The following is a 25,992-nucleotide window of genomic DNA, read 5'->3' as shown; positions in this document are numbered from 1 at the left end:
TAGTTTAAATTTCTTTGTCTTTGCATTTCATATATGGCTACCTTCTTACCCAGCATAAATCAAGGTACTTCCATTGCAGTCAAAGGAGCTAAGCCAACTTACGTTACTAGGGAACATTGTGCCCAAAGTGTGAATAACAGCTGAAATGTTACTATTCTAAGCTACTTTTTCAAATAAATTATGCTAGGTTTAAGTGTAGATAATGAAAGCCTGGAATCAGCTTTGGTGTAAATGGGTATAACTTCTTTGACAGCAGGAACATTGCGTTTGGTTACTCCAGAGCTGAATTTAGCCCAGTCAGTTCAGTTTGGCATTATTAGTGGGAAGATGTGGCTGTGAGTTCATGAAATGTCACAGTCTTTTAAATATTAAGGTGACACTTTAAATTGTCTTAAAGAGTAAGTGTGCATTTAATTTACATTTAACAGGATGGTTACTGTATATCATTTAAATACTAAATCGAGCTTATGTGCACATATACTGAGGCTTAACAGTTACAGTAATTGGGCAGAATGGGTCAAATTCACTTCTAAAAACATGTGTTGGCCTTAGTGGAGCTCCAAAAGGCAACATTTTGGCCCTTTTTATTTTCAGAATCTTTCTGTATAGAACATAAAAGATGCTTGAGAAAAATGAAAAACACTTTTTCTGCTTGTTTTCACCCACTCAGTAAAACTAAAAGAAGATTAACATTTCCAAAGGCTATCTTTTCTACTACATACGCATTTTGTTGCCCATAAAATTTACAGCTATATTCTTCAACCACAGCTCAACTGCAGTCACATGTTTAAATAGCTGCATATCTATGGCCTTGAGTAAAAGTATGGGATAAGTAGCAAGAAACATAGAGCTTTCATGCGAGGAAGGCCAGGTTTTCCATTTCAAAGTGGAATTTCAAAGTGTAAAAATACCATCATGCCAGAATGGAACAAAACCCCAAACATTTCTCAGAAATAGAAATTTCATAGTGCAAGTTGGTAGACATGTTTTTTCCAGTGTTGTTTTTTTATATTGTTAAACCTATTTTTGTTATAATATACAATGAAAACTTTGAAACAGAGAGTCATCTTTCTGGGAAATTGAAATGCTGTGCTCCAAAAGGGTAGAAAGATAAGATTCCATTTTCTCACTTTTGTTTTGAAACAGATTCTCATTCAAGGTAGCAATTTCAGCAAAATCTTTTCCCTTTGACAGAACACTTTCAGACAGGGACACATTCCGTGGATAAGATTGTTACTAGCTTTAGCAAGCTGAGCAGTATCAATAGCACACATGCTAATTACCTACATAGACAGAGAGGATGGATGTATAAAAGTAATTGTGCCTGCTTTAACTGAGTGTGGGAATTTATATTGTAGGCAGAAATGTTCCTCAACTTCCTTTTATTTTTCTCTCTCCAAGGTTTCCAATATTCTTGGATATTAAATAAAAAATGAAGAGGAAGATAAAACATACTAGTCTCCCATTAAAGGGGAGTTTCATGGCTTCACATCCAATGGCTTTTTTTTAGAAAATTAAGACTGGAAATTACAATATGTGGTCAGAGCAGCAGTCATTCCAGCCTTGCAGCATGAATCTAACAATAAATGAGAAATGGATCTTTAAATTTTTGTAAAGCATATGCCAAAATCTCAAAAAGAGGCCCTTCTGCTTACAAGAGGCAGGTGGAAGCTTCTCAGTACCTAAACATGAGTAAAACATACAAATTTTAGATTACCAGTTTCTTCTATTTGCTTACTTTTTTGACATCTTGACCATGCTGTTTTTCATTATTAAGCTTATGCATCCTGGGCAAAATCAGCTGAGTGTTATTCAGATGGTGTTTGTTTGTAGTTTATTCTCAAATTCTTGTAGGTATGGCTAAGTATTCTGAATCCTTTGTTCTCCCAAAACTCCCTCGGGCTTCATGGCAGTTCATTAGACAGAAAATATCAGATACAGTCCAAAGTGCTCTGTAAATCTGAATTTTGCTTTTGCGCCTGCATTAACGGCTGTATGTGACAAAGAGTGTATCTCAGAGAACAAGCTAAAACTCTTGTCATTGAAGTGAAAATTGTCATTAATTGGAAGTATTCTAAAAGGCATTTTTACTGATGAAACATTATGACTAGAGCATGTTTGATTTAGGCTTCGTTTTTATACATTTGAATTTACAAGAGGTAATAATACTTAATAAACTGCTGGTTTTAAATATTTTCTTCAGTAATGAGGTAAAAAATTGACATCTCACATATAAACAAAGGATCATTTAGAAGTTCAAATCTAGAGTCTGCATTTTCCTTTTGAGTAACTTTCATTGTGCTCCTCTGAGTCAAAGAAGGCTCCCTGTGAGCCACTGATGTGAAGCTTGCCCACATTTTAAGGCTTAGGGTACAGGAAGACACTAGAAGGGCAAGCTCCTTTAAAGCCACTGACAAAACACACACATTCACTTCAAACGAACCAAAATTTCACCTGAGGTTTGGTTCAGGCTGATCTCTAATACTACATCTTCTGGAGCAGCTTGACAACTAAGATTGGGATTTTGCTATTTATAGCATAAAGCCTAAAGTAAAAGGGCCTAATGCACGTGGCATTGAGGGACCATATATTAAACAGAAGAAATACATTTCTTTCTGTACTCCTTTGTCCTTGAATTATGATAGGAAGGTTTGGCAACTAGTGCATTTACTTGGGTCCAGGATGACTTTTCTTCCCATCCTCTGGGGAATTAAAATCTGTAGGTCATATTTGATTTGCCTACTGTGGAAAAAAGTGTTGTTATTGTAAGTTACTTTAAGTCACCACTGCTCTGCAGAATGTGCTGTGTTTATGCTTTTACTTGATCGTGCGTGTAAAGCATTTTAAAGTAGTTTACCTTGACTAAATTGATTTTCTTTAAATACACATGAATACATAAAACAGATTTAAACTATTTTCTCTTAACCAGCCCTGAGAATTTGGGAGACTGTCTGAGATTTGGAATCACCAAGGCTAAACGTGATAAATAGCACATTCTGGAGCTCACTGACCTTTGGTGAAATCTTATGTTGTTTGGCAACTTGTCCAGTGCTTAACATTCACTCTTGCAATGTTCCCCAAACCTGAATTGTTCATGATGCCACACCTCCCCACTGTAAACAGGTAACTATTACAGAAAAGGCCTTGGCAGGAGCTTTAAATGCCTTGTTCACAGCAGCAGAGAGAGGCAATGTGAGGATTAGAATCCAGGACTCACTATCTACAGTCATTAGGTCTCACGGTACCAAGACAGAGGATAGAAAACATTGTAAACTTCTTCCTTAGCAGTTTATTTTGAATTTTTGATCCTATGTATCTCGGTAAAAGCCGTCAAATTAAACAAAATAGGAGTGGAGGAGGAAGCATTAGATGTCACAGCCCAACTTAAGTCTGCTTCCATTTAGTCTGGTTCATGTACTGACATTTTCAAACAATGCATTCAATATTTTTATGGTAGAAATGAAAAAGCATATTTTACTCTTTCGGCTTGTGACCTCGTCTTTTGCTGATGACTTCAGCCATTGTTTGTAATAGTGAAACCCCTGGGGCAGAGAAGAGAGTGATTCATTTGTACTTGGGGTACTTGGATTTATAGACCACTAAACAGACTGGAATTATTCTTACTTGAAGCTTGCACGAGACAGTCTTCAAAACTAGAAATAGTGCCAAACAGAAACCCTAGATCGAGATCCAGATTTAAGTGGGCAGTGCAACCTGTTTCTGTAGCAAGCTGAGCATTTATACCAAACTTTTGGAAAGATTTCTGTTTTGATTGTCCAAATTCATGAGCATTCACTTTTTTAAAAAACTCAGTGATATGTAAATACTAGTCGACTTTATTGACGATCAAGATAAAGCATAGGGTAAATTTTTGCCAACATATCTGTGTTAGGGCATAAGTTATTGCCCAAAAAATGATACTGGCTTAAGATGCTGCAGGATCCCACACCAGTAATTACTGACCTGTAATTGCTACCACCTTCCCAACCTCCCTGGCAGAATGGCTTTCCTGAGCACTTCCTCACCCCCTTCATATATGATCAGCCAATTTTGTTTATCTGGCTCTTGTAGCTATATGCAAGGCTATGGAGTGGGCCCTTTTTTGTGCAGAAGCACTAAATGTCTCTGTGTAACTGGAGGCACAAGGCCCATTTTCCCTTGAACAGGCAGTAGACAAGCAGCTACTGAGGACAACCACAAAAATGAGATTTTCAGTTCCAAAGGCAAAGAAAGGAAAAGAAATGTAAAGGGGAACAAATCAGCATGCTTTTATTTTCCCCTTACAGAGAAGCATTTCTAATATAGTCCGTATCTCCCAGATGTCACTGAAATGAAGAGCAACTTCCCATCCCTCGCCAGGTTGGGCCATTGCAGCCATGGCTTCCTTCTGCCTTTCAGACCTATCCTCCCCATGGGAGAGCTGCCCCACGGTCAGCTGGCCCAGCCTGCCACAATCTGCCTGCAAAGGCACTGGCAGGACACTGCAGTCCAGCAGCAGCACACACACAAAAGAAAGCTTTGAAAAAGGGCTCAGCCGTTTGCAGGATGTGAGGAAGGGGCTGAGGCTGAGTCCTTTCACCAGGTTGTATCCTGCAGAAGGAGGGAGCAGCCTCCATCAAGGAGCCAGGATCTGTCCAGAAACCTCTGCTTGAGGGACCAGTAAATGGGATGGTGCATTTCTATCTGCAGATACGTAGCTATGGCTCTGGCTGAGCACTGCCTTCAAGAAATCTTGCACTGGATTTCACTTTGTTCAAATTTGAATCTGTTATGGCTATAAAAAACTCAGATAAAAATCCATGGAACTCTGGGTGTATTTGCACTACAGCAGTCACAGACTAGTCCTATCTTGAAAAATAAGATCTGAAATCATCATCTAAGTGTATTTTCTGAAGCGGGAGAACATTGTTGGTCCTGGTGAGTCTGCTGTTTATTACACTTCTCACCAAGTCATGATTCTTTTTCCCTTTCCAACAGACTACAAAATTTAGTAGGGCACAATAAGACTTATAGCAGTGGGGCAGGCTAAACAGGTCCACAGCACAGCATTGGTGCAAGGACCAGCATCTTTCCTCTGAAGTACAGTCTTTCTATATGATACAAGCCAACTTGTCAATGTTATAAAGCTAAAATTAGATTTGTATACTCAGCTTCACCCAAATTTGAGCCAGTACTGGCTTTCATTTTGCAAACCAGAACCTGACAGATGAGGATTTGCAAATCCAAATCTCCTTTGATTTTTGTCTGTAACAGAGATAGGTCAAACACAGAACTCATTGCAAGCTCTGACGAAAATTTTGCAATAAATGGGAATTGGCTCAACCCCCCTTTTGGATTTGACTTTGCAAAACCGAACTCTGACAGACGAGCTTTTGCAAAACCCAAACAATCTTCAGTTTTGTCATCTCTACTTTGCATATTTCAATAGCTCCTTGCCAGCTACAGTGCTTATGATAATAAGAATAACAGAAACCAAAGTGAAACCACAAGTTAAGCTGCTTATTATATAATTTAATTAGGCTCTACTGCACTTTCTCTTCCAATTCCCAACTTACAAGGATTGAATTGTTAGGTACATTTTTCACATTGGGATTCTGAGGAGTTTATTCTGACCTGGCAAATAATTTTAAATCTGAGGAAAAGCAGGTCAAGCAGTGGTGAAATAAAATAGGAAGTATGCAGTTTCTTCTCACCAACCCTGGTATCTGTGTGACTCCAGCACACAAAGAGCTGGTGTGAATTTCAGGTCCTGCGCCTGCCTTAAATCAAGGCATTTGTAGAAATTAGGCATGACATGGTTTACCCAGTGGTCTTTGCTAAGGAGCATTTTTGGGGGGAACTTTTACATCAGATGCTCATTACTTATTTGCTTCATGAAGTCACATGTGCCATTGAGTTAGGAAGGAAGGAAAAAACATGTTGTTATTAGCTAGTCTTTCACCTCCCTCCCCCCTCCTGCCTTCCTCACTCCTTTTGTTCCTGCTGCATGTGGTGTTTCTACCCATACAGGCACAACAAAATGGTCCCTCTTCCTTTTGCCATGCAAGGCCCAGTGTTTCCTTTTTGTGCGCACATATGTTGATTTATCCCCCTTCAAACTGATTGACTGATTGTCCCATAACACACCATTTAACGTCTATGTCGCCAGGACATTTGTTGTCTCCCCTTCATTCTTCTTTCCCCTTTTGCTTTAAAGGCCACATTTTCCGAGAGGGAGACAATCATGAGAAATAATGTTTTTCTGAAAAGGGAGTGATTGTCACTGAAACCGATACGTCTGTGCGATAACAAAAACTGTCATTGCCTCACATCGAACATGTGCCCCAGGGACTGGGCAGAACAAAGAGATCCTTAGAGAAGAGCGGCGAGCCATGTGTGTCCGCTCATCTCTGTGGCACCAGGCAGAACCCACAAGCCATTTTTCTCATACGCCACTGGGACAGATAAATGAAGGAAGTATGTGAACAGTTCCCATTGAAGGAAGGAGTTAAATAGTTGAATCATTATTTTCATCTGTATTATTCCTTCTGCAGTTTTAGGCACATCCAGTCACTAGAGGAAGAACCAATGAGAGAAGCTTTCGCAAATATTGAGGTTGATCCTGTAGGTTCTCCATATATTGGCAGTAATGACAGCCAGAGAATCTGGCCTTTCCTACCATCCTCCTCCTAAATGTAAATGGATCAGGAATATCGGGTCTTCAATTCTTTGAAGGCAAACTGATCACATTTTCCTAATATTTGTCTTTTTGACAGGGTAAAATGATAAAAAGCACTCCCATTTCCTGGAAAGAATTCCCAGAAAATGGATGTGAGCAATACACCAAGTTTCTGGAGAGTAAATGTCATGCCTTCTGTAGTCTATTTAGTCAACTAGTCTGCTGTTATCTGCCAGCTATTAATTGCTGTTAATATGCTTTATTGCATGAACTGCACTTTGTTGCTACTTATATCCTGTGTGTCACTTTCCTCTGTCATAATTCGAAGCAAAATGAGAAAGTTGCAAGAAATAACTGTAACTACATTTGAAAATGAGCCCTAAATAAAATTAAATTATGTTAGTTGGGCTGATCAACGATCGCTATTAAGATAGTACAATAAAAGGAAACACAGCTCAGATCTAGTTTGAGAGAATAGGACTCTGTGGGCCACTCTAAAGTCTGTAACTTCTCCCTCTGAGAGATGCTGTAGGCATTCATTCAAAGAGTCATATTTTTCCCTGGCTTTACACAATAATATCAAACAGTGTCTTTAGTACTGTGGTAGTATATTGTCCAGTACACGGACCAACATGTGCAAGCTCCGTCTGCAGAAGCTTTGCGTATCAAAATAGGGATGCTGAGGGACACAGGGACACATTGCTGTCTTGCCCAAGCTGAGCTAGAGATACAGAATCAGGGTGAAGCTCTGGGTAGGCCCGAGGTTCCTGTACCTCTGATATGCATGCCATGGTACAGATACCATCAGAGACATGTAACCTGCTTCAAAGTCATAGTATCTGTTACCACTGCTACTATTGGTTGCTATAACTGATATTTTTGCCATTTCTAATGGTGTACCTGCTCCCCCTCCCCCCAAAAAAAAGAGTTTGAGAACCACTGAAGATAATTTCTATTTCTTTTTTTAATTTGCACTTTTGGCACCCTGTACAGCTGGCTTTTCTGAACTATATTTTCATTTGTATGTGTTCTTTTTAATAGGATGCTATCTACTGTTATTGGCAATGGATCAAATCCTCAGACTTTTTAAATATTTAAATATTATTCAGGTACCATGACTTCAACTGGCTTCTATGTTTCTGAGAAAGATCCAGAAGCCCATACCGTTGAGACTCTTGACTAAATTAGTATAATCAGGTGTGAAGCAGAGCAGTAATTCAATATAGATACAAAAGGAAAGAGAATTCTTCACACAGTTACTGCTTGTCTTATTTCTCATATTGCAAAATTTCCAAGAGGATATTATGGTTCATTATAAGATTGTATCTAAAATGAAACATAATTCTGCACTTTTTATTTCTACGTTCCAAGTCCCCAAGTTAAATTATGATGATGATCAGCAGCAGCAGTTTGCTGTTGTCAGAAGGCAGCGAGGAGTGCTGTTTGCTGAGAGTGGTGTGAGCAACACTGTCTCTGCTGGAGAGCAGACACATGGTACACTAGTGGAAAATAATGGCATGAAAGGTCGTTGCACCTTCACTTGTACAAATGGGTGGAAGTTGTCTGTCTGGGACAATCATTCAAAATCAAAAAAAAAAAAAAAAAAAAAAAAAACATTCCCAAGAACCAAAGGTCAACTCGCAAGACTAAAACCAGACGGAGTATGTCTGTTGGACCCAGGCCCTGCCACAGAAGGGAGTGCGTGGGGCTTCAGCTGCTGTGATGATACAGCTCCCAAGCTTGTAGCACCTTGGGTACAACCACTACAGCTTGCAGCGTCAGCTGCCTCTTCCCTTGTGTAAGAAACACACTGAATCTGGGCAGTCGTATCATACAGAAAGAGCTGCGTTTCTCTGAATGGGGTATTTGTGTGCCATCATTTCAGAGGATTAGTAAAGGAAAGCAGCGCTCTCCATTTCCAGATCTCTCTGGCAAGGCGGTGGGAACCAGCCACCGGCAGCACCAGCACCCCCTGTTCGAAGGGGCTGACGTGCAAGGCTGACTCTTGGGAGCAAAGACTCTGTGTCACAGCATACACACTACAGTGCTGAGGCCACTCAGCACAGCTTACATAGAGCTAAATTGGAGCTTTTAATTCCCTCTCTAATGCTGCTGAACAAAAGATCATTATTTTGAGAATTTCCATTTTATAGAGAGAAAAACAACAACACAAGCTGAATGGTGATCAAGAGCAATTACAACCACAGTGCATATGATATACTATTGATTTAATCTGATTCTCTTTTAAAATTGCCTCAGGCTGGATTTGTTTATAAGCTGTTTTATCAGATTCAGGCAATACTAATTATAAGGCAGAGGCAATAGAAGTGTGCTTTCCATAAGGGCTCTCCCAGCTCCAAAAGCTCCCACCTTCCTTCCAAAAGCCTCAAGGCCTTCTGCAGGAGTAGATACCTGGGAGGTGTTGAAGGGAGCCGCGAGTGTGCTCGCAGGTTGAGCCAACGCAAGAATTAATTCTGTTGTATTGTTGTTAGTAGGTATTACAATAGCATCTGCATCTGTCTCAGCATAGTGGTCACTGGTTAAAGAGTGCACAACCTGGACGGGGAGTTGGTCTGCTGTAAAACATCCCAGTTTCCATAGGCAGTAGCACCCTGAGAGCACTATAGCGATCATGGTGCCAGTAGGCTGTGGGTGAGTTGGCCGCACGCAGCCCCGCACGCAGGCCAAAGCATGCTGTGAGCTCCCATCACTGAGGCCCCTGCAAGGTGCCCGAAACACTCAGACACAAGGGACCTGTCACAGGAGGAGCACGGACAAAACAGCAAGCCTTGCCTTAAGGGGACTCACCGCATCGAGTTTTTAAAATCGAAATAAATCACACAAAAAAACACACAGGAAATACTCCAAGCCCCTAGACTGCTCAGTGTGTTGCACTAACTTAGGGCCCGATCCTGACAGCCCCAGACTGTTTTTGTGAGACTCCTGGTTGAGCTGGAGGAAGGCCACGTATATCAAGAAAAAGACTGCATCCTTCTGCAGGCACTTATTTATAAATTTATGCCTAAAAAGAAAAAAAAAAAAAAGCTCTATCTGGTAGCTACTAATTGCAAGTCAAATGATTTTCTTCTTAGGTACACTTCCGCTCATGAACCTACCTTTCAAATCCAGCACTATGTCTAGAGTTACAAATTATCCCACACATTTTATCTTTAGTGTTATCTATGGATACTGGCTATCAAGGCCTGTCAAAATTCTTTGTACTGAATTACTTTTGTGAGAAGATGGCTGTACTGGTCGTGCTGTGTTGGAATTTCTGAATGATTTTGTGTGCCTGAAAGAAACGTCCCTCTGAACCATGTAGCTTGTATATCTTATAAAAATTACTTCTAAATCTTACATTTCCCTTGCAGCCCATCTATTATTTGTAGGGAAAGCAGAAAGTTTCTTTTTATTCCTGTCTGTCTTCCATTAAATGAAAGAACTCTATAAATCAATAATAACCTTTTAGAGATGAACTTCTTTGTAATTATGTCTCCAAAGCCAGGTAATTGTTTGCATATTTTTATAGAGAAATAAAGAAGGGAAACATATGTTCAGTGTGGCTGGAAAAAAAAGAAAGACGAATTTAAACTGGTTATCAGCATTCATTACATTCACACTTTTCATCAACATTTTATATTACTCGTAGCCAATTAATTTCTTTTTCACAAGAATCAAATCACTCAGTCAGACAACAGTACATGTACTGGAGACGGGAAAGTGCAGTGTATCAATTGGGATCTGATTTGGATTTTATTACAATATGGTCTTTATTAAGGATAATAATCTACAACCTCAAAGTTAAGGGAATGTTTGATTTCAGTCAAATCAATCTTTGTGTATCTCTCTGATGCCTCTGTGACATTTCCCAACAGGAAGTGGCTAAAAGCCCAAACGGGAGTGATCTCAGATTAAGAAACAACACAGACATCTTGAAGGCACTTGGTTTGTAGACTAAGATGACAGCAACCAGAGCGCCCCGGGGCAGTTTTCCAGGATGCCTACTCCCTGTGTGCCAGCCATCTGGGTTCATTTAAAGTCTCTGCCTGCCTCTGCCTCTGCCTCTGTGTGTGTGTGTGCGTGTGCGTGTGCACACACACGTGCGTGTGTGCATGCGTGTGTGTGTGTGTGTGTGTGTGTGTTCGTTCGTACACAAGAGAGTTTTAAGGTGGTAAGCAGCAGAGGGGCAAAGCTTCTCAGGTTGCAGACTTCAGTGTGGGCTTTGCTGTGGGCTAAACCTGCCTGCCTGGACCTTCTCAAACCGGGCAACATCATCTGCTAGTCCCCCAAGAGGAGCAATTTCAGCAGGACCAGCTGCAGGGGGTATGTTTAACATATTCTTTATTCAAAGTGAAAGATGTTAAGCAGGAAATTTCAGAAGCCCTCTTGTTCAGAAAAAGAGAAAGGAGGATCAGGGGAGAAAATAGAAACTGGAAAACATCCATGAAATTAGTCCCAAATCATTGCCTATCCTGATCATTTCCTGACAAGCTGTCTGTCACATATTTGCAGCAGGTTATGCAAAGTCTCCTCTACTGGTAGCATATCCACATGACTAACACAAAAACTCAGCTACTAGCATTTCAGAAATTACGTCCATGGATTTGTTTTATTTGGAATTAATTTTTTAAAGGAATGTAATATTTTTTGGAGAGAGAACTCACATAGGATATGGGGAACAGACAGCTCCAAGCAATACATTCCCTCTCCTCCTTACCATCAGCACCAAGACTGGATTTTAAAGGATAAATGTGCCCGTCTAAATAGATACGTTGCTTTTGTGTCCCCCTTTCAGTAAGTTCTGCCGTGGCAAATAAGCTTCTACAAGGCTGCACAAGTCCACTAGCAGTTTCAGAAGTGGGACTGCTGTTCCACACGGGTGGACAACAGATGGAAACTCGTGATTTCACTTCTGAAGAAATGAAGGCAAAAAAACTCCAAAGAAAAGAAAATCATATGGATTCACATCCTATTGGACTGAAAGTAATAACACTGGGCCTAAAAAGGTCAGGCTAAAAAGGTCAAGCGGGCCACATATACTGAACATGTAGGATTGAACATAGGATTAAAACAAAATTTTATTTTTCATTGTGCTCTTTTTGCATTTAATTGCAATGAAAAGGGGAAAGGATACAATTTTGCTTATGAATTTTTTAATTAAAAAGCCAGAACATTTCTAGAGCTGTTAGGCTGGTTTCATGGTATTTAAGGGATTTGTTCAGTGTTCTTCATCCAATGCACTAAGGACCTCACCTGCAATATAACGGTTGTTATACAGGCATGAAGTAATGTTGCAAAAACAGCGCTAGCCACAGAACATGGGGCACAAAGGAATGAACTACCCCCACACAAGTTCAGTTCAACATGGCCTTTTCTACCCTAAAAGACAGAGGAGAAGGTAATTCCCAGAGAGAAAGGGTGATAGTGAGACTCTTTGCAGCAGAGGCAAAAGGGCACATGTTTTCTTGGTTGAAATTTAATTATCTATCTGGTTGTGCTGATTATGTCACTAGGTTCTTCCACAAGTATCAGATTTCTCAGTTTTACGTGAGACTCACAGGGGATAATAATGGTTTCACTGGCAGTTCTCTGCTCTGACTGGGTCCCTGGAACTCCTTCTTCACACATACTGCCTGATAGACAGATAAGAAAAAACACCTAACTGCAACGCTATTAGCAGTCTGACTGGTGGGGAGATCTCCTGCCAGCAGTCTCAGTGCTGACTAGCAGAGGTGTGGGGATACCTCTCCTCCGATAGCCCAGACTTCTCCAGAGCATCTCAGCTCATTGCTCATAAGCAGCTGTATTATCTACCAGTTCCCAGCAGAGTGTGATCAAAGACTGGTAGCATGTAAATAAATGCCCTTCTGGGGCTTTACAGTAAGATTATATTTGTATATTCAGGTTTATATGTGCAAATTTTATATCTTAGCCAACAGAAAAATGAATGAGGGAGGGTTTAGCCATATGGGACTTTGCAATAACTGTCGAAATGTGTCCAACTTTTTAAAGTAAGAAGCCCCAAACCAGAAGTAAGTCACACGTACAGAACCATCTTCCAGTTCCATCCATATCTCCATATGCCATGTGGGATTACATGTAGTGAAAGGCAACACCTGAGCTCCCACTCCAGTATGAGCAAAATCTGACAAAGGAATGCACATTGGACTAATTCTGGTGACATTTCTTCAGATTACCTTGTTATCTTTTTAATAAAAAGGCACTGTTCATGTCTTGTTATCGTTCATTTAATTATTTCAGAAGCTTTTAATGAAACTGAAACCTGTTTTCTTGAGCACTATAAAATACCTAATAAGAAACAGTTTCTGCTCCTCCTCAAATATGTGAATTAAATAGCTACAGATTAGAAATAGTAACTGTGGCAGAGGAACAAAGGACAAGCCAGAAATATATAGGTCTTTGCAGTCCTATTTCTGTGTCACATCAGCTGGACCATGCTGAATGACACATAAAAAAATAATTACATTGGAGTGTGGAGTTGCATTAAGAGAAAAATTGCAAATTCGTTCCCTGAGTAGCTCCTCTGAAGTTTGTGGAGTTACCCGAGGGATGAATTTGGTCCAGTATATGTCAACTGGCTGTAAGACATAATTTGAACTTCTGCCTTTGCCAAATGAGCAAATATACACACACCATTTATTGCCAGTTCTGTTGGTTTAAGAGGTGCTCTGTATTTCAAAGCTAACATTTGTACCACTTGTTGCTGTGGTTGTCTCTTATTAACACAGCAAATAGCTAATGAAAATCTATGACCTCGGAAAAACCCAGCTCATGAGTTAGGACTTTAAATTAGTCTGCCTGTCATGTATATGCAGTGTGGTACCCACCACTTTTTGTCTCATTCAGTCAGCTCATTTATAAGGACACAAAGTCACTGGGTACAAAGGTTGCAAGGAAATTTTTTTTCCAAGAGGAAACAAGCCTGGCTCAACTGCAAACAACTCATGCTCTATTTAAAGTTAGGCAGCATTCATTTTCCATGCCAAAGAACCCAATTCATCTAGGGTGTAACTCCACAAACAACAGTGAAGTTCCACCAGAGACTAATTTAGTCCGAAGTGCTTAAAAATCTTGCTTAATTTATACACGTTTCAGTTTGGTTTTAATGTCTGCAGTTCTCCACAGCACTCCCTGAGCTTTACCTGCACAGCTAGTGCTGCTGCCTTCCCTTGCACAGTGCAGTGCGGCTGCTCTGGTCCCTGTCCCATCAGCCTAGGCAGCTCCTCACCGCTGCCTACCAGCAAAGCCCAGAGGAAGAGCCCTGTTCTCTTTCTTCAAGTGTCCTTCTTTGCAGAATATTTGGCACTCTTTTAGCTATGGTAACAACCAGACCATTCCAGAAAGAAGATCTGTCTTTGATGTTAGTCAGGCATTTTCTGAGCCTGCAGGTCTGTCAAGGAAGCCAAATTTGTTCTCAATAACAAGTCTATGGCTTTTATATGTCCACTTACCACATCTTACCACACTTGGAAAGATGCATTTGGGGAGAGCTGTAAAATTAAACTGTGTGAAGTTCTTTTTAGCAATAACTCATTTAACTCACAACATTTAAACATTAGAAGCATCAATTAATTAAATATCCTCAGTGTCTCAAAGGTAATGTGTCCATCTCTAAACAGGACAACATGTGACTTGTACACCCCCCCCCCCAAGACAACATGACCACGTGGTGTGAGAATGTGGCCCGCTGGGGAAGATATTGCATCCCACAAGTAACATGCCAGACTATCCTTCATGAGAGCTATATACAAGCCACAGATTTGCAGAAGCTCCTCCCAGAATAATCACAGCACTGAGCTGTTAGGGTTTTTCAGACAGGGTTTCTAGCCCTTTACAAAACATGTGTGCTATATATCTTTAAACATGACACGTTTTCCTCAAGGAGTTACTTGTCAAGAATCTTTGTATTTAATAGTGGATGATGATGAGAATATGCCCTAAATGAAATGTAATTGAAAATGAGATTATATAACTTTACTTCCTCCGTAAGTAGACTTTCCCTTGACATATTGTAGTCAGGTTTTGCACTGAAGTCTTTAGTGTTAAATAAGCTGACAAATGCAACATTTCTTTGAGAAATGAAAAAACACTGAGATCTGATTTACATCTGTTAGTCACCTGCAATAGAAAGGCGCAGATCTGTGTTCCAGAGTAATATACTTGAAAGAATAAAATCCAGAGGGGGATAAATTATAAAAGGGTTAGCTTAGAGTGAAAATTCTGATGTCACTCAAATAAATCAGACATCAAAACAAACAAGCTTTAATTTACTAATTACTCTATTGCTTGTCAGAAAAAATTTTAGTCATTATTAGTACAGCTGCATATTCTGCTTTGCAAAGGTTCTTAAGAAAAATGAAATGAGTTTTTGTTTAATTATAGATAGTTAATTTGTATGATTTTTTGCATCTAGGCTTGGGAACATGAAGTGATATATGAAATTTTCTGTAGCCTATCAGAAGGAAAAACATGGAGTCTGGTTAACTGACTTTCAGTGAGATCTCAACCAGAGTTTGTCTGGCAATTCATATTCACACAGAAGAATAAGCATTAGTTTACTGTTTTGAACAATAAAACAGTGTCTACACTTTAAATGTCCATCTTCTGTCCAAACAATACGGATTTTGTTGCTTACAAAATACTAAATTCCAAAAACTCTACAGAGAAAATTCGTGCACTATGCTTTTGCAATGGATCTGATTCTTTTTAAACCTAGTCCATATTTCTGAAAGTGATATTATTTCTTGAAAAATTTGGTTGGAGATTCCGTTCTTCCTCCTTTCCTTCCTTCTTTCTTTTCCTCTTTCCTTCCTTCTGTCCCTCCTTCTTTCCCTTCCTTTATTTCTCTTTTTTTTCTCTCTCTCCCCTTAAAGACGCAAGTCTTTACTTACACTGCTTAGTGGCTATATCAGTAAAAAAACAATCTTTTCTCTCTATAAAATAGCTAGAAGTTAATATCAGTGAATAGTTTTACTGATCATTTTTTACCATAACATGTAGTAGGAAAAACTGGCCAAATACTATCAGGATTACTGGGTTTCTGAGTTTAGTTGAAATAGTCCAAATTTTCCTCATACAGATTATTTCTAGAAATTATGCTGATATCTGTTCCATCTTCCCTGTCTTCACCACGGGAATAGTGATTCTGCCCTTGAGTGCAGTCCATGTACGAATGAAATGGTCAGTAAAAGTAATTACGGTATCAACGAAGATAAGCTTCTTCCGTGGAAGTATTCTGCCAATACTTCCGTTTGTCTCTTGATTTTCAGTTAAACTGAAACACTTATGAAAGTGTCTAGGGATAACGTTTAGGCATTTGATACTCAGATTAGAACTATCTGTTTGCTGCGGGTGTCCCCTTTGGCCCTGTATTTAACATATATACAGGTGGAAGGACATGCAGCTTTGGGTAGAATAATTGCTCTCGGTGTGATGTGGAAGTTACAACAAGGCACTTACGGGAATCACAGCAACAGCAGCTCAGCAGTAGTTGAATGGCCAAGGAGAGGAAAGAAATAAAATAAGTGTTGATCTTTGAGCAAAACAAATAAACAGCACCAATATTGTGCTGCTATAGCCTGCTATCTCAGTCCTGCAGCTGAGAAGATTTGAAACATTGGTCAAACCTGTAAAGAGAACTACATCACAACACATGCAAATAAGAGGCAATCCCGTTAGAGAGGCAACAGCCTCCTTGTCACTGCCTTCCTCCTATGTTTATGAGGCAATTAAATGCGATACATGTTGCCATGTTCTAAAATGTTCTTTCTGATACGGTATATTTGCAAATCTGCATCTCTAAACACTGCAAAACATGATTAGAGTAACCTTCATGATCAGATTTGCTGCCGTATTAACATATTTGCACCCTCTTACGTAGGTTTGTTGACCAGTATTTCGTTGTGATTTAGGCCTACTTGGAAATAAAAATTTTTCTTCTGTGAGAAATAAAAATGTCTTCCATCAAATATTTTAGTTTCTTAGCAAATGAGTAATTTCACCTGTCTGTACACTTGCTCACATTTTCCGTGAGAAATTATGGTTTTTCTTGTCCCTCTCAGGTCATTCCCTGTTTATCTTTAATTGATTTCAGTTTCCTATGGGAGCAAATCTAAAAAATTGTGAGCGAGGCATAGAAAACACGCCAAGCACAAAGCCCAGCTTTGGTTCTTTGCCCAGATGAAGGCAGCAGAGCATAGCCAGCTGCTGGTGCAGCTCCATGCTCTAATTTTACGCTGGACAAAAGCCAAAAGCATCAAGTTGGGACTCTTCATGTACAGAAAAGGTTCTTAATGTCAGTAGAGTGGTAAATGTGTGTGTGTGAAGGGGTGTGGATGTGTACCTTATTGGTAGAAGCATTAGCAGACTGGGAGAGCTGATACCTGTTGCTGAGGAGCCTAGTGTTGCCTGGGACCTCCAGAAGAATGTAGGTCCAGGAGTCATCAGCCTTCTGTTGCCACTGTTCCATGATCCACAGGAGCCAGTTGGCTTGAGCATGCCACACACAGCGCACCTTGCACCCATCCTGATTGGTACCCTTGATATCCCATGTGCAGCAAATAGTGTACAACTGTGATGCTCCAAATAACTCCAGACTTGGCAGGATCTGAGCCCTACCTCAGCCTTGGCAGAGGGCAAGGGGCTACAGCTGGGGGACCAGTAAATACACCAAGGGCTGTCTCCTGGCTTGGGGATGGTGGGCATGGCATGGTCTGTGTCCACAGTCTAAAACTGTCCTTTTCCCTCAAATAGTTTAAAAGGACGGGTGATTGATTTCTAGTGCCTGGAAACATTCTTCAGTCTATTTAATTTACAGACAGAGCTAATCTGAACTGACTTACATTCAAGTCTAGCAAAGGATCTGCAGCCTAGCTGAGGAGAACGAGAAGGATTACCCACCCATAGTAAGGAGACAAGGATTAGGGGCTCAGAAATATTGTCAAATTGCTGCAAGTTACTACCAAATTGCTCTCCTCCATGCCAATAAAATTTTTCTTTCTTCTCCTTCTGGCCTCAGTGACTGTCAGTGGAGAAATATTGCCACTTGTGAGCACCCTGCCTTGTCACTCCAGGTTCATTTCATAGGCTGGAGACTGAGGCAGTAGTACTTAGGTAGACGCTTACATCTGCGCACACACACACACACCCTTATAACGCTCACTTCTTTGCGGCTTAGGTTTTGGAATAGATCTATGTGATATCAGAGAGCTAGATTTTCCATTTCCTTAACTAATTCGGTTGAAAAATGTGAAAAAACACTTGTCCCCAGTCAGATATTAATTTTTTGTCTGCAATTCTGGCTGCAAATCTAACCACCCAAGAGGAGAATTCATGATGCTGGGATGCAGTTTACCAGGAGACTGTTGATGACAATGTTGTCACTAGTGTACAGTCCTCTCCATTAGGAAATTTTTCAGCAGATCCAGTGGAGCACTCCAGCCTTTTCAGAGAAGCTAGTGTCCTGACTGTTTTTTTATTTGGGCTAGTTTGCTTCTTGGGCTCTTCCTATCATGCATATATGTTGTTTTCTAGCCTGACCCTCTCCCATACTCAGTCAGGAACTCTTACATCCAAGCTACTACCAAGTGCCATGGTTGAAGTGGGTCATGCAGCAGCCAGGGTCAGGCAAAACACAGGAAGAGTCTGAAAAGAAACTGAGGAAAGGACAAAATAATTCCAGCTGAAACTAGGGTGAAAGCTTCCATATCTCTTTTCTTCCAGTGTTTTCCTGTAGAATGTTTGCTCATTTTTTTCTTGTCCCCTACACTCTTTTGTCCTTGCATCTCCAGCAACCTTCTTTTTTGTATCAAAGCCTGAATGTCCTGTCCCCTTCCTTGCAGTACATTCTTTGCTTTTCTATTTCTCCTGTGCTTGCTGATCCCCGTGTAGCCTTATAGCTTCAAGAAATTGATATTTTTTTTTTTGCATGACATGTGGCTCATTTTCCTTGCATGACTGCTACATTTTCTACTTCTTATCCATATTTGTATGTAAATATCATTTCAAATTCCCTTTATATAAATGAGGGGCAACTAGCAAAAATGGCCAGCAGAGCTATTGAAAAGCCACCACAGGAAATACATCTGTATGAAAGAATACACTGCTTTTTGTTACCAGTAGTTGCAAGGTCGTTAATGGTGGGAATAGGAGACAAACAGTGTTAATAATAGCCTAGTGAAGAACTGAAGGGCTTCATGCTTCCCATGAAAGCTTTTAGTATTTTATTCAAATCCTTCCCTGACAGGAGAGGGATGAGAGGACTGGGAGATTTCTTTTGTCCTGGTCATTTCTTGGTCGATTTTAGCCAAATCAGAACCTTGTATAAGGCTCAGAGTTACCTAACCTGGCCAATTAATATTTTATGCTGTGCCCATAGAGGTTGGCAGAGCCTCCTTCTCTCCGGACACTTCTGTCTGCAGCCCTCTAAATCTGTGGGGGATTTAGATTATATCTTACAGGGTAATTATTAGAGATCCTCGCTTGGTAGAAGAGAAGAGAGAGACTATGAGACACGAAAGAAGGGATCAGAGAGAGTTACGGGCTGTTTGCTTTGACACTTCCCCTAGTAAGTCCTCGTACTTGCAAGATGCGTCCGCACTAGACAGAGACTTACGACATGAGCTGGCTCATTCCCATGTGAACCAGAATTTGGCTCACCAGTATAATAACTCTCACAAACTAGGAGTAAGATTTTTTTCAACAAAAGTTCAAATAAGAATTCCAATGAGTTGGGTACAGCTTTCATTTCTGCTGTTTACTAATTTAATTTAGGTCACGTTAGACCTTTCCAAACTTCCAAATGAGCGGTTGTGATCAGCTGATCAGGGAACAGCTGATCAAGACTGGTTTGCTTAATTAGGGAAGCAGAGTAATTAGCTTGTCAACATTTAAGCTCCACAAGTCTGTAGCAAAAGGCTACATCGAAGGATTCCTATCACAGTATTTATTGACCTTTAAACCCTCCAGCTCTTCTGTCATTGATGTTTAATCGAGTCACTTAGGCTGTCAGGCTAATAACTAAGATAATGAAGTAGTCTAGGACCTTGGTTTACTACTTTGTTATTCTAACACTAATTTTAGAATGTTAAAAATAGATCCACTAAAAATAAGGCATTGTGGGTGGGTTTTTTCCTGAAACAATTGAGCTTCTGTTACTTCTCTCCCAAAACTATTAGGACATTATTAGATTTCAAGGAGGTTCATTTGTAGTAAAGTTAATCATAATTTTTGCAGTGAAGGACTTCATAACTCAGCTTTGTTTGGAGGTTGTATTTGAGGAATAAAGAAAGATGAGATTTGCTAGTTGTTTGTAAGTCTGTGCTTCTTAATAAGAAGGGAAAGTAAAGCTTAGGTCAGAATAAGGATGTCAGGAAGGGGAGTCTTTTTTAATGGCCTATATCTTTAAAAATCAAATTCATTGAAGCAAGAGCCATCACTACTAAAATGTTTTAATTATATGCTGATTGCATGAGGTTTCTGTGAGGCTGGTTCAGATTCCTAGGATGTTTTATCTGAGCATTTTTTAAATCCTGAGTTGCCTGAATTTATTTTTGAGTGTAATTTTATTTAGTAATTTTCTGAGTGCACAATACTTGGTGTTCAAATAATGTTGATATGTCTGCAATTTAGTTAGTTACTCTTAGATTACTGGTATGTACTCTTAACCTTATAACCATATTTTGGTATAACAATATGCATAAATGAAACATGAAATCAGTGTGTGACTGTTAAGCCTTCACAGGAAAAGCTAGAGTCAAAATTCTGAGGAGAAATAAAAAGCATCTAAGAGTGTTTTCAAAAATAGTTGCTTTAATGTATTTTTAGTGAGTCACATTTTGGAATAGCTTCCTCTGTTTTGGTTTTACTTGTAGATTTTTTTTCATACAAAACCCCTTTCTCTTCTGATACTCTTCATGCTGAAAATGTTAAATCCATTTATGAAATTTTGTTCTTCTTTTCAAATAAAATATATTCTCTTTTCCAGACCTAGAGAATAATGTACTCAATACCTGTAAAGAATTCTATGATATTTTAGGCATTAAAGAACATTAAGGGAAGCATTTTTTAGGAAAATGTATTAGAAACTGTTTTATGTGTCAGAAAACTGTTTTAATGGGATTTTGCTTAAAGGTAATAAAAGAAAATAAATTGCTCACATTTTGGATCTTTTTTTCCAAAGTGTTATCTTCTCTTCTCTGTTTTGAAAATTCACCACACTACAACAGTCTGACCTGTCAGCTTTGTAGCCATAAAGCTGCCTGGGTATTTTATTGGCCAACAAGTCAGCATTTGCTAATTTTATTTTTTCCTCCTATGGAGGAAAATAATTTCCTGAGTTTCCATCTCTTCCGAAGGCATTTGCTGAAATGGAAGTTATGAGGGCAGGCTTAGGTGTCCTATAGCCTGACAAATTTTCCAGATTATTATTTTAGAGCACACAGCTGACTGTACTAGATAGGAGGAAATAAAGCTACCGTTACTCACAGAATCTGCTGCGGCCCTCATCTATTCCAGCCCCCTACTGACTTATGATTTAATGCCTTGTGCTATGTCTAACAAAGAGAAAAAAAAAACTCTTTCAGGATGAAACTGTATCTGTTTTATTTGTCTGGTAACCACTGTGCACACATTAAGGCACAATACAAACAAGAGTAATGTCTTTGAGACTGGATCGATTATTTACTGCACCTTCGTACAGCACTTAAACCTGGTAGCAGCTTCAGTGTTTAATAATTTATAACAATACTGTGATCTTGCACTGTAATGGCTTATACGGTCTTCTGGGTCACATCTTTCTTCTTGTGGATCTCTGGTTTTGAATGAGATGAAATTTCTGTTTTAGTGAAAAATCTTTTCTGGAATTTCTTCACTATTGTGCTAGATCATGCAGGCTGCCAAAGGCTTCATTCAGCAGCAAAATTTTATTGGATCAAGCTGACACATGCTGGTCTCTCCCCAAACAAGAGCCTCCCAAAGGTACAGTTCCCCACAGCAGCGGTACCCCCTGATATAGCGATGCTGTATTTCGCTCCAGCAGCACCAAACTGAAAGGAGCAAAACCCCACTAAACGTGGTAGATAGTATGGAGCATCAGCCCTACAGGCTAGTCTCCTATTTTTAGTCCACAGAAATCTTTCTGTCAATTGTCCACAAGTTTCTCAGGTTGTGGTTTAGGCAATGAGGGGGTTTTGGGTTAGAGATCAGGTGCTATAAGAGATACCACATTTCACAGGCTCACTGACTCAGCCCGTGCTCAGCAGGATTGCTTATTAATGTTATATAATATGATGTCATTTGATTGCCCCACTTTACAACTGCTGATAGAAAGCACATGGGAACACAGATGCCTACGGAAGTAGTTTCTGCATGTCAATGGATATCTCAATTAGGCACTGCCTTGATGGAATATAAAATAGACAGAGGTATTTCCCATATGGGAAAAAGGGCTTTTGTGTCATCAGGTACACTATGAACAGACCACATTACTGTTGTAGGCAGTGAACTTGATGGCTATTTCAAAATAAAAATAAAATATGTTCCTCCAGGAATACATATCCATTGCTATGCCAAGAGAGTAAGTTTATTCTCATAGTTTGCAAAGGTGTTCTGCTATTCTATGAATGATGAATTTTGCTTCTGCAGAGATGTTTAATTAAGTTCATATTTCATCTGCATCTCAAGGTTATTTCTGACAAGCATTCTTTCTGCTCCCTAACTGCATTTCTGCATTTGTACTTGACAAATACCTGCTAGCATCTCTGTTCTCATTGCTTTGGGAATTGCTACTGCATTTTGCTTTAGCATAGAGCCTAAGAATAGTCCCACACAGATGGCCAAGGTACAGGAGGCAGAAATTTTCCTCAACAAGTAATGCATGCATTTACATCCTTAAGCATGTGGGGGCAACCAGCAGTGCCTCCAGACACCCTCTGATCCTACACCTGCGAGCGGTCCTTCCTGAAGTCATGCTCACCCATGAGCGTGTATCTCGGGATAGTTTATCTGAGCCTGTGCCACTTTGCCCTTACACCAAGTCTTTACAAATGTCCTGCTTTCCAACACAGCATATGTATCCAGTTTCTGTGGCGCAGGCAGGGAGCCAGCCTCTCACTGGCTGGACAGACCACACAGATGTACCACTAACCTGCTTCCACCTCCAAGGCAGCTTTCCGGCTCCACAGAGAAAACCCATGTTAGAATTCCAGTGCATCAATAGTTTTCTTTCTTTCTTTCTTTCTTCTATTTTTTATTTATTTATTTTTTTGTCCTGACAGCAATAACTTATTTTTGGCTCTCACTACTAATTATCTGTCCTAAGATCACACATGCCTTGTCCTCTATCTTTGTGCTCTTAGGAAGGGGTCCCCCCTTCCATAAATCCCAGAAAAGTCCTCCCTTCTTTTTCTAAATGGCTCATGGCCTGTGCTTGGGCAATGTTGGACTCTGCTCTTTGCAGGCCAGGCCTGTTGGCTCCCCACCAGGAGAAACAAGCCAGGCCCTGGACTAGGGACTGCAGAGGGGTGGGGGCCACCTGGGGATACACCAGCGTGCACTGGGGGGCCAGTTTAGCATCAGGGTGAGGGCTTCAAGATCTTTACCAGGTACACAGAAGAGCTCATAGGACTGGAACTGTGCTTGAAGATGTGTATGTGAGATGCAGTGTGACAGCACTAAGGATGGCAAGGAGGAACCTATATTCAAATGTTTACGTGAACAAGTGAAGTGTCCTTAGATCAACTGAACTCTGTATACTTGCACTTGTATTTTTAAGTTACTGTGATATTTCTCCAGCCTGGGCACTGACCTGCTATCAGGCATAATTTAGGAGGTGCAATGAGCCTTCTAGCCCAGTAGGAATGAACACTACTAGTAGGAAAATGCTGAAGAGCAATCACCCTTCCTCCTTGACATCCTCTCCCTCTACAGTGCACAGCACACAGTGTCTTCCTGCTGAGCAACTCCCAGGTGGTCTTCAGCTACTGATTTGGAGGAGTGCAGCTCCTGAAGTCTTCTATGATTTACTAGTCTCACATGGATGTCTTGGATACCTTAAGGCTCATTGGCACTAGGTTTAGAGTCTTGAATCCTGCCCTAGATGGCAGTAGCAGGACAAAGACAGACACTGAGCATTTGTCTTCTGTGGGTGTCCTGCCTCGGAAGTGACACAGCATCATTGCTGAATCCTTTGTTTGACATTGCCTGTGAAAATGAAAACTCATTTAGGTTGCACTGCCAACGGTTACTTGCGGGCACGCTAGGATGAAAAACTCAGTATTTTTACTATAGTCAGCCCGAGTCCCCTTTTCAATGTGTACTAAGATTTCTCTTGATCGTTGTCTTCTGCAGAACATAATTATACGAGCTATTCAGTCATGTCCTACATGTCAGACTTACATGTCTGATGCTGCCCTAGCCTGGCCTTATTACAGAAGGCCTAAACTGCCTGCACCCTTGGTTACATTCACAAACAGCATATGCTGGTATGCTTGCTACTTTGGTTCGTGTTGGTTCTGCATTGCTCTGACTAACACTGCAGCCACTCATTCACTCTCTCATATTTGCATTCCTGGATATTCCAGGAATGCATTTGGGTTAAATTCTTCACCTGGGCTGTATTGACTCCAAAAAGAAATGGTGCATTTTTTAAAAAAAGTTTCTTTAGCTCAGTGAAGGGATTTCCAGATTATGAACTGAACCTCTTTAATGTCAGAAACATTAAAATTCTCTTCGGCTATTCAAAACACTTATATGAGTTACTTATTTGCTATGGCCTTATGGGCTTTTTTTTCTTTAGAAAACACTTCAGTAGATTCTAGCTACCTGAAAAATATTTTGTCATGAAAAAATAAATTTAACTGATGTAGGAAGGAACTGACTTTGAAGGAAACCAAAGGCTTTGCCACAGATACCTTTAATCTAAAAAAATGCCTGTGCTTTTATTAATATGTTTGTATTATGTGTGTGTGGGTATGTGTGTGTATACACACATGAAGGTACTCGTTTTAGAAAGGTTTTAAGCATATTCACTGGTTTTCTTTCATCATGAATTCATTTTTTTATGGTCAAACTCATTGTACTTAAAAAGTTTATAAATGAAATGATACAAAAACTATTACAATACATACTTCTTAATCTCACACATTTTAAAAATAGCTGCTTTTTCTCTTTGTGCCATCGGTCATATGCAGAATTGTCTGATTGTCAGATATGTTCAATAACCATAACTGACATTCAAAATACCTATAGTATTTAATGAATTTGACTCAAATATATGATAATATAATCACAGTGTATATACAATTATGTCGTAAGGGATAAGGGTTTTGCTAGCTACTAAAGTAGCAGTGCCACATGGTCCTGACAACAGCATTGTGATTGCTTTTTTGTATGTTTGAGTAAAGAAAAGGTTGGCGTTTGCAGAGACAGATTGATTTTCCTTCCTATAGCAAAAAAATCTAGAGGTGCTGAGCTCAGCAGACATGAGATTTTCTCAGAAGGCAAACTAGGAGTTGGCTTTATGTCCTCAACTTAGTACTTTTTCTCTTTTCTTTGCCAAATCCTTTCTAACCTTCTGTACCAAATTGATCACTGGTTCATTATTTTGAAAACAATAGTTTGAGTCCATATTTCAGCCAGAAGTTCATTTTTTTCTTCCTCTTTTCTTTTCTTGCTGCTCACTATTTGTCTCTGTGCAGTGACTTAACTGAGTACACATATCCCTGGACAGGTCCCAGTCTCGGTAATTGTACTCTTCCTACCTCTGATGATTCATCCTCTGCTTCCAAAATGGGAAGTCATTCTTCCTTTCCTCTCCCTAAAACTCTTAAATAGTGCTGCTGGAGAAAAACTGTCTGCTATATTTAAATGGTATGTGTGGCTATATTTCACTGCTGTTTGAGCAAGCCTTTTAAAAATTATTCTAGATAAAAGCATATGATATTATTCCTGTTGTTATTAGCCAGAACTACAGTAGAAAATATATATATATGTATATATTTCAAAGTGGATGCAAACATTGTTCCCTAGGCAACTTGCCTGGGGTGATATCCAAGGGATTTTGGAGCTACTTGTTTTATTCAGCTTGTTATTGGAATATGAAGCACCCTGGATTAGATTAACATTAGGAACAGCCCTGATTCTACTTCTTCAACAGAGAATCCTCTCAGCCCGGGACCATGACATTACCTTGTTGGGCCTTAGAACGTAGCTTTACAAAAAGACTTTTTGTCTTTCAAGTTCCCCCGCAAATGAATACGCAAATGCTACATAAAGAGATTTTCCAAAGGAAGTTGGATTCTTTTAATGTCACCTCT

This window comes from Rhea pennata, chromosome 2 (assembly GCF_028389875.1).
Source record: "Rhea pennata isolate bPtePen1 chromosome 2, bPtePen1.pri, whole genome shotgun sequence".
In the NCBI taxonomy this organism is placed as follows: Eukaryota; Metazoa; Chordata; class Aves; order Rheiformes; family Rheidae; genus Rhea; species Rhea pennata.
The sequence above is the reverse complement of the archived record's forward strand: the minus strand, read 5'-3'. Positions refer to the sequence as shown.